General features: G+C 32.9%; 1 long non-coding RNA gene across 3 annotated transcripts in view; it reads left to right on the top strand.

Annotated features, from left to right (window-relative positions):
- Nucleotides 1–2,163: 2,163 nt before the first annotated feature.
- Nucleotides 2,164–8,868, top strand: part of LOC111085487 — a 37,600-nt gene continuing 30,895 nt past the window's right edge. For 2 of the 3 annotated variants that reach the window (XR_002610323.1, XR_002610324.1), the window contains exon 1: nucleotides 2,164–2,252. This is a non-coding gene — a long non-coding RNA (uncharacterized LOC111085487). Of the gene's footprint in view, nucleotides 2,253–2,326; nucleotides 2,368–8,868 lie in introns of those variants that run through there. The other variant, XR_002610325.1, reaches the window with a different exon arrangement.

Consider the following 8,868-nt stretch of genomic DNA (forward strand, 5'->3'; position numbering starts at 1 on the left):
TTTGAAAAGTAAATGTACTTCTAAAACGACCCATGTTTCAAAGCTGTAATTGTTGTTGTTACATAATAAGTAGAGGGACACGTATATACTCGCAAGTGGCCCATGTTATTTTTAAGTTATATATATTTCGGAGATTTTTTATTTATATTATTCACTTTGATAGCTCCCGAAGTTCGTAGATAATTAGGCATGACTATTTAAATACCTTTGTTGTGTCAGTCAATTATATGAAGATTAGAACTGAGAAATAATTCAGAGAGGTTACAAAAAATGTAAGTTAATGCCCTTACGTGTCTTTACTTGTATAAGTACTGGCTTAACTGGAAATTGTAAAAAAAAACTTGTATTTCCCTCTAGATAGCGAAACAGTCGTCCTTTCTACATACACGTGTACAGTTTTTTGAATATTTTAATTGTAAACGCTGCAAAACGCAGTTCAACGGCATTATAACCTTCTACTAATGAAACGAGTTTCAAGTCACGGTTTTGAAGAACTATTTCCTTTTCCAAGAAACAGTTTTGCGCTTATTATGTTAACAGTTATGAGTTATGGTAGCTTTTATTTCATAAGTTGTTGAAATCCTTGTTGCAGTTTTTACATTTCTCTACTCCATATCGGTGGTCCTGAGAGTTCTCTTTATGGTACTGACTTTATAATGACGTTTCGCTGTTTCTCTGCTCCATGTCGGTGGTCCTGAGAGCTCTCTTCATGGTACTGACTTCATAATGACGTTTCGCTGTTTCTCTGCTCCATGTCGGTGGTCCTGAGAGCTCTCTTTATGGTACTGACTTCATAATGACGTTTCGCTGTTTCTCTGCTCCATGTCGGTGGTCCTGAGAGCTCTCTTCATGGTAGTGGCTTTCTAGTGAAGTTTCATTATATCTTAGAGGGTACAATCATCACACACAATAATCGTTTGTCTCAACTTCGTTGTTTATATGTTTCTATGTAGGAGAAGTTACATTTCGGGTTGAAATAAACACGATTTATCACACAGCTTCATATATTTTAATTCGGTAATAAATATTAACGAAATGAAAGTTTTAATGTGGGAATAGCTGATACCCTATTTAGTGGGTTTATATTAAAAAACGTTTTATTTGAGATAAGTTACTACACTGTACACTTTATTTCGAGTAACTAAAATCTTAATCTGGATAAATCACTCTCTGCCTTTGATCAATGAACATTTAATGCGGATAAGGTATCACATGATGCACTGGCATATGATTAAACGTTATCATTTTTTTAATACATGTTCGTTATAAGATGCCACAATAATCACAACCCAAGTATCTCGTTTGTTTGTTTTTACGCTTATATTTTCATAGTTCGTGTACTATTTTGAAAATGTCTAATTAAATTTCCAACACAGTCGTAACTTTCCTCTGCCCTACATCCAGTGGGCTATGTCTCCGGCGGATACTCTCTGCTACTGTTCCGTGACATGGTACTGTGGCACAGCTGCTGGAGCTTTCATTGACAAGGAATGGATATTTGAATAACTGTAACTTTCAGGGATTTACCTAAGCTAGCTTTTGTAGTGATCACCATCCGCTCCGAAGAAGGGGCACCTAAACGTGGAGAAGGTAAGAGACAGAAGAACGAACTATAATTGAAGATACATTTAATGTTCTCTTTCTCCTATCATAGAAACTGTATAACGTAATTTTCTACCTAAATACCCAGTACTTGTTTCTTTTCATTTAAAACTTATCATTTAACCTCCTTTGTTTGGAATTGATTATATTGACTAGAAAAAAAAATATTAATAATTTTAATGAAGTCTACAAAAAAATTAAAATGCTGTGTTTGAAGAGTTGTTTGTGTGCACGCTCAGATGACAAATAAGTGATAAAGATCTTCGATATTCTGCACACACACTTATCTCAACATTTTAAATTAAAGGGTAAATGAGTGTTTTGAATTAATGTATAGTTTGTACAAGTCTTCCTTCTTTTTGTTACCATACTATCGTGACTACACAGACGAGGCCTAATCTAACCTTGTACTGACCACATGAAGACGGATATGCGAAATCATTGAAATTCTTCGTGCACAACTTCACTGCCTCTTATAGTGGACACCTACGGGTTACCCGGTTTTGTCAACACCCAAATTAGAACACGTGCGGATCGTGGGCGGTTTGACATTCTGCACCACTTTCTCATTATACGTACTATGAAACAGCAAATTGAGGAAGGGAAAGCGAATCGGTTCTTCACAAGGACTTGTAATGTGAACGTACAACGTAAGTATACTTGTAATATATAACGTAATAGAAAACATGCATGAATATAGACTTATCTAAATGCTCGTTGGGAACAAGAAGTGATATGCAGAGGTAGCCTGACGGGTTGAAGATGGTAGGTTATTTCTTCAAAGAACAAAGTTTAAGGTGATTGGCTAATTTTTGTGATACAACTAGTTTCAAAACGTCAACAATAGTAGTACTAGAGGACACAAATATAATTTTGGCAAGGTAGGAGTCATCTTCAGCTAAGACAGTTTTATTTTTCTAACAGGGTGATTGGCCTTTGTGGAGGCAGTAAATTTAAGTGATTCTAAGAGAAATCTTGATAACTGTATGAATGATAAGGACTGGCTTTAAGATTTTTTAAGTCATTTATTTGATAGTTTTAATTTAGGGTATAGGACAGCTAAGCCTTGTTGTCCCTAAACATTGTTATGTTAAAATCTAACAAACACGACCTTTAGTTTCTGTTTCCTACGAACAGTGAACGTGCAAAAATGTAATATTCATTTTCTGGTACATTAAATCATTTGTAGCTTTACTAAAGCATAAAACACACATTGTACTTGTATAAGACTATAAGTAATACGTTTTACAACGTAACATAACTTGTAACTTTCACTAGGGTATAAAAATTAGCTAAAACGTATATTTTTAGCTTTTGCTAGAGTATAAATAATACTCCAAAACACTAAACACATACTTAACATGTAGTTTTCACTAAAGCATATATAAGCAACTGAAACGCATAACTTGTAACTTTTACTGAGCTATAAAAAGCAGCTGTAGTATTACATAACTTGTAGCTATTACTGTGCTATAAAAAGCAGCTGTAGTATTACATAACTTGTAGCCTTACTATAGCACAAAGAAGACATTGAAATACTACGGATCTTTTTGCTTCTATTACAGCATAAAAAGCAGTTAAACACATTATTAGTAATCTTTATTGGAGTATAAGTTATTGCATAACTTGTAAAGTTTACTAAACCATAAAAATGTAGCTGAGACACATAACTTGTAACTTTAATAGGGTGTAAAAAGCAGCTGAAGTACAGTTTCACTAAAGCATGAAAATGCGGCTTAAACACAGAGTATTTAACTTTTACTAGGATATAAAAGGCAGCTGAAACACTACATAACTTGAAGCTTTCACTACAGCATAAAGAAGCTGTTGAAATATTACATAATCCGGAGCTTTTAATAATGTCTAAAAGAGACTCTATTAGTCTTGCTGCAAACACTACATTATTCAAATTTTCTTGGATAATCTCACCAAGTCTAAATCTAAGTAAAGTACAAGTTATTGATTTGATTTTTCGAAATTGCAAAGTAAGTTAAACGATATATATATATATTGATATTTGGAGAGACATTAGTGATCAAGAAAACTATATGGTGAAAATTGTATAGTTGTTTTTTTTCTTAACATCTCATTTTGTTTAACAGATAAATATTTCAATTAAATAAATAGATAAATAAATTTAATGAAAAAAAAGACATAGTGGAATTAGCGTATAAAATATCCTTTGGAGGGCAGCGTTGTTTAAAAAGTCTTAATACACTTCTTAGTTTGTTATAATACTGGAGTTAAGTTGGATATATTAATAAATATAATAATAATAATTAAATTCAGAACCTTCTACGCTAAGTTGGATATATTAATAAATATAATAATAATTAAATTCAGAACCTTCTACGTTAAGTTGGATATATTAATAAATATAATAATAATAATTAAATTCAGAACCTTCTACGTTAAGTTGGATATATTAATAGATATAATAATAATAATTAAATTCAGAACCTTCTACGTTAAGTTGGATATATTGAGCTTTGACACCAATAACTTCACATTGCAGAATAAATAAAAATAGAAGCGTCCTTGTTTATAATTTTAGAGATGGCAGAATTCTTACATTAATGATACCCGGGAATCGAAACTGCCTTTACAGTGAAATGTACTTAAATTCTTTGTATATAATACACTGTTGCCTAGTAGGAACAACAAAGGAATATATCGTTGTATAAATTTGTTTTCTGAGACGAAACTTTACAAGCGTCTTCTTTGAAAGTACTTTTCCCCCTATATTAAACACTTCTTTTAATGCCAGAATGTTACGAAGTTTCTTCACCTATATTCCAATGTAATACATTTCCAGAAACTTTCAGTCTTACAAACATTACAGCTCTGTATGTCTAGACCACTGCACTAAGCAAGCACCTTGGAAACAACTTCAACATTTCCTGGTTAGTTTTCACACTAATAAGCTGATATCAGTGCTGGTCAGTTGTAATAGAATAAAATTTTACTTGGGGATATAACCTGTCACGTTCTTTCGTTATGAATTGTTGACAGTTTTGATTTGGTAAATTATCTTATAAATGACTATGTCTTACACGTCAGAAATATAATAGTAGTTCTAGAAAACTATAGAAAAAGTAATTTCAACTAAGATTAAATTCGGAGCAAGGTTACTGTTATTTTATGAATATAGGCGACACTACTGTCATTATCAATGCAATATAATTAAGATACTAATGAGTGTTCACAGTAAAATAGTATTTAAATTCAAACTGAGCCTGTCAACTTGTTGGACAACTGTTGAGAATGGTGAGGAGTAGAGTCACTAAACTTGTGACATATATTTTGTTTTATTTTGTAACTTTTACAGGTTGAGAGTTAGAAGGCCACAGGTTTGTACAACCTTCCTTTGTTTTCACCATTATCCTCTATAGAAGCAACGTTGAAATTCACTCTATTATCAAAAGTATTGGAGTAACTAATGCCCTTTAGTTAAGATCTGTTAAGATATTTCGCCACAGTGGCTCACCGGTAAGTCTGCGGACTTTAACGCTATAAATTGGTTTTCGATACACGTGGTTGGCACAGCGTAGATAGCTCATTGTGTAGCTTTGTGCTTTATTTCAAACAAACCACTGAATTTATTTTCAAATCTCGCAGTGTTCTGCTGCTAAGTGTTTATGAGGATCTCAGCTACTACAGACAGTTCGTTGAAGTCAAGATGGAACAAAATTAAAGGCAGGACTTTCAATATGGAATGGCTATTGAATATCCTACTAATATCCGCATCCACTTTGGATAATGTGAAATAAAAGGCCTCTAGATGTGTAGACTTTCAATATGGAATGGTTATTGAATATCCTACTAATATCCGCATCCACTTTGGATAATGTGAAATAAAAGGCCTCTAGATGTGTGGACTTTCAATATGGAATGGTTATTAAATATCCTACTAATATCCGCATCCACTTTGGATAATGTGAAATAAAAGGCCTCTAGATGTGTGGACTTTCAATATGGAATGGTTATTAAATATCCTACTAATATCCGCATCCACTTTGGATAATGCGAAATAAAAGGCCTCTAGATGTGTGGACTTTCAATATGGAATGGTTATTGAATATCCTACTAATATCCGCATCCACTTTGGATAATGTGAAATAAAACCCCTCTAGATGTGTGGACTTTCAATATGGAATGGCTATTAAATATCCTACTAATATCCGCATCCACTTTGGATAGTGTGAAATAAAACACCTCTGGATGTGTTAAATAGATCATCAGCATGGGTACCTAGAATTAAATAATATTTTTGTTTGATGAGCACGTATTATGAAATGAAAGCATACATTTAACGTTAACGCCTTTATCTACAATTCCTCAAAGAAAATTGAGAACCGTAGGCTGACATATTTACAGTATATAGGGAATTACTCCATGCTGCTGGCTTTCAAGGATGGGCCACAATCCATAAACTGTTAATTAAAGCTGTACCAATTCCCTCGGTGCTTTAAGCATTAAAATTGGGGCGACAAATAATGGAAAATGATCACGTGGTGTGGTGGAACCCCATATCTCATTTACGTCGGATAAACGGTAATCTGTTTGACGTGGTAGCGTATTATCATGTTGAGACATATTTTGGTTAGTTTGAACTTACTCCACTGGTAATAGTAAGGGAGTTGGTAATACCTCAGTGGAATGCTATGGTGAAGGATCACACATCTTTCAGTATGATGATGTGCAAGCCTATCCATAATGTCCAGAATATGCCTGGACCAGCACAACGTCCGTTTATGAATCCACTATGGAATGTTCTGGATGTCTCGAGAGGGGAAATAAGAGAGAAGTCCTGAAACATCACACTACATTTATACTTGACAGAATGTTAGCAACAGAGTCCAGGCTGTGATCAACACCAAAGTAATGTTCATTGTCTATTAAAACAAGTCCTCAGCGCCAAAGTGTGGTATCCCATTTCTAAAGATGATATAATATAGATCATAAATCTTCGGTATGATTTTTTTTAGAAACTTCAAATGAATATTCGAGTAAAACCCTACAATTCCACCAGTCTTTGCAATCATAAGAAGAAAAAGGATAGTTGATCTCGTAATTTTTGATATCCACATTATACTCTGTCTAATACTTTATTATTTTACTAGCAGACTGTATATAGATTTTCTAAACAATAAAATGAACAGTGTAACGTAAGAAAATTGAAGTGCGTGTAAATACAGCACTGATTTCAGTTGATCAGAATTCAGTTTTTGCACTGAAAAGAAGTGAAAATAAAGCATATGAGCCTAGTGTAAAATATTAACCAATTATAGCGTTTCGACGCACTATGATGACTACAATACACTTAAAATGGTATAACAAGGTCACAGAAAACAAAATAATCTATAAGTAACTCAAGAGCATACAGATTAAACACCTGTGGGCAATATGGATTTCAGAAACTAAAGGCTCCAGTTATTAAAAACTCTGCGTTGTAGTAATGGACACTTTTCAAGTCCAGTAGCACTTCTACTATCGCAGATAAGGTTTCCTTCTTGTCTGAACTTCTTTGTTGTCCGCTACTGCCAACAATCTAATAGTAGAAGCATATTGTATCTCGTGGCAATTTCCGTAACATCTTAGGGCAATAGCTAAAAATGACAAAGTTGGTATTCTGAAGTTTATATATTCTTTAATACTTACAGTAACATCATTCAAATTTCTAATTATGTAAAGAATAATAAAAATGTAAGGTTTTACAAGGTAAATTCAAAATCCAAATAAAAGTATTAACATTAACTTTATCTTAAACGAGAAAAAAAACAAAAGTAAATAACCCAATGATATCAGAACATGTACAAAATTTTCACAGTTTGTTCATAAAAGAATTTAGTAGGGTTAAGTTCGTTTCTTGCCACATAATATTGCAATTATGTCTAATAAGTAATGTTATATTTTATCAGTGTTAGTTTCATTAATAAAATTGGTTAAAATTGTTAATAGCTGTTTCACAAGTAAAAACAACTTTTTTTTATTTTTACAAGTTTTATTGCGCTGTTTTATTTGAATCTATGAGACTTGTGTCGAATGTAGATCGTATAAGATATGAAGAAATCTTTAAGAAATATTTGATGCTCTTTTGTGTATATAGCACTCCAAATTGAAATACAAATACGTTTAAAGTTCCGAAATAATCTGACGTTAAAGTACCGATAAATCGCTTAAAATAACTAGTGTTTTGCACAGATGTAGAAAGTTACTTATGAAGATATATAGCATTCCAAACATGTGACCTGTGCCAAGGTGGTCATCACTTTTTTCCGAGCAATATCAATGACCAGAAGTTACTAGATAGAGAAGTAAATGTAGATTATAGTATATTTGAAGGAAATACGGCATAATGTGGGTTTTTTTAGTTCAAAACTCACATATTTATGCTAATTTAAAAAAAAATTATATATTTATTACCAAATATATGAAGGGCTTTATTAGCTAGAGGAGTAAATGTAGATTATAGTATATTTGAAGGAAATACGGCATAATGTGGGTTTTTTTAGTTCAAAACTCACATATTTATGCTAATTTAAAAAAATATATATATATTTATTACCAAATGTATGAAGGGCTTTATTAGCTAGAGGAGTCGCATAATAGGGAAACTGTAGTGACAGAATAATAAAACGAAGTAGTATTAAACTTTCACAGTAGGAAGTTTACAATGTAGTCGTTTTATGTACGCTACAAAGCAATGAGTCAATTGAACGTACTTGCTGGTCTGTTTGGAACGGTTCGTCAGTGTTAAGTTGTTGCTATACTATTGGTCCCAATATTATTATGTGATACATCAATATCAGTGATTTCTCCATCTTTTCTACACTGTTCGTAACATTTTTGCCTTGCTGTGTAATGCTGCCTTAATGTTAATGAAAACCATTTACCGCCTCTTCTTCTGCTTGCTTACAAACACTTAGATTTAATAGCTACCTATCTCAGAAATCGATGGGAGTTTGTATTCATGTGGGCAGTATGCCTATAATTGTTTGATCATCTGCTCAACTGAAGTTTTGTGGGATTTATCAGCCACAACACGATCAAAAATCGTTTTGATTTCCTTTTTATAAGAACCAGTATTTTTCTTAACATAATAAACACCAAATTTTGGACACTTAGCACATTCAAGTACAAATTCATCTGTGTCTTTGAAAAGCTTTGTTTGTTTGTTTGTTTTGAATTTCGCGCAAAGCTACACGAGGGCTATCTGCGCTAGCCGTCCCTAATTTAGCAGTGTAAGACTAGAGGGAAGGCAGC

The sequence above is a fragment of the Limulus polyphemus genome, unplaced genomic scaffold (genome assembly GCF_000517525.1).
Source record: "Limulus polyphemus unplaced genomic scaffold, Limulus_polyphemus-2.1.2 Scaffold422, whole genome shotgun sequence".
Taxonomy (NCBI): domain Eukaryota; kingdom Metazoa; phylum Arthropoda; class Merostomata; order Xiphosura; family Limulidae; genus Limulus; species Limulus polyphemus.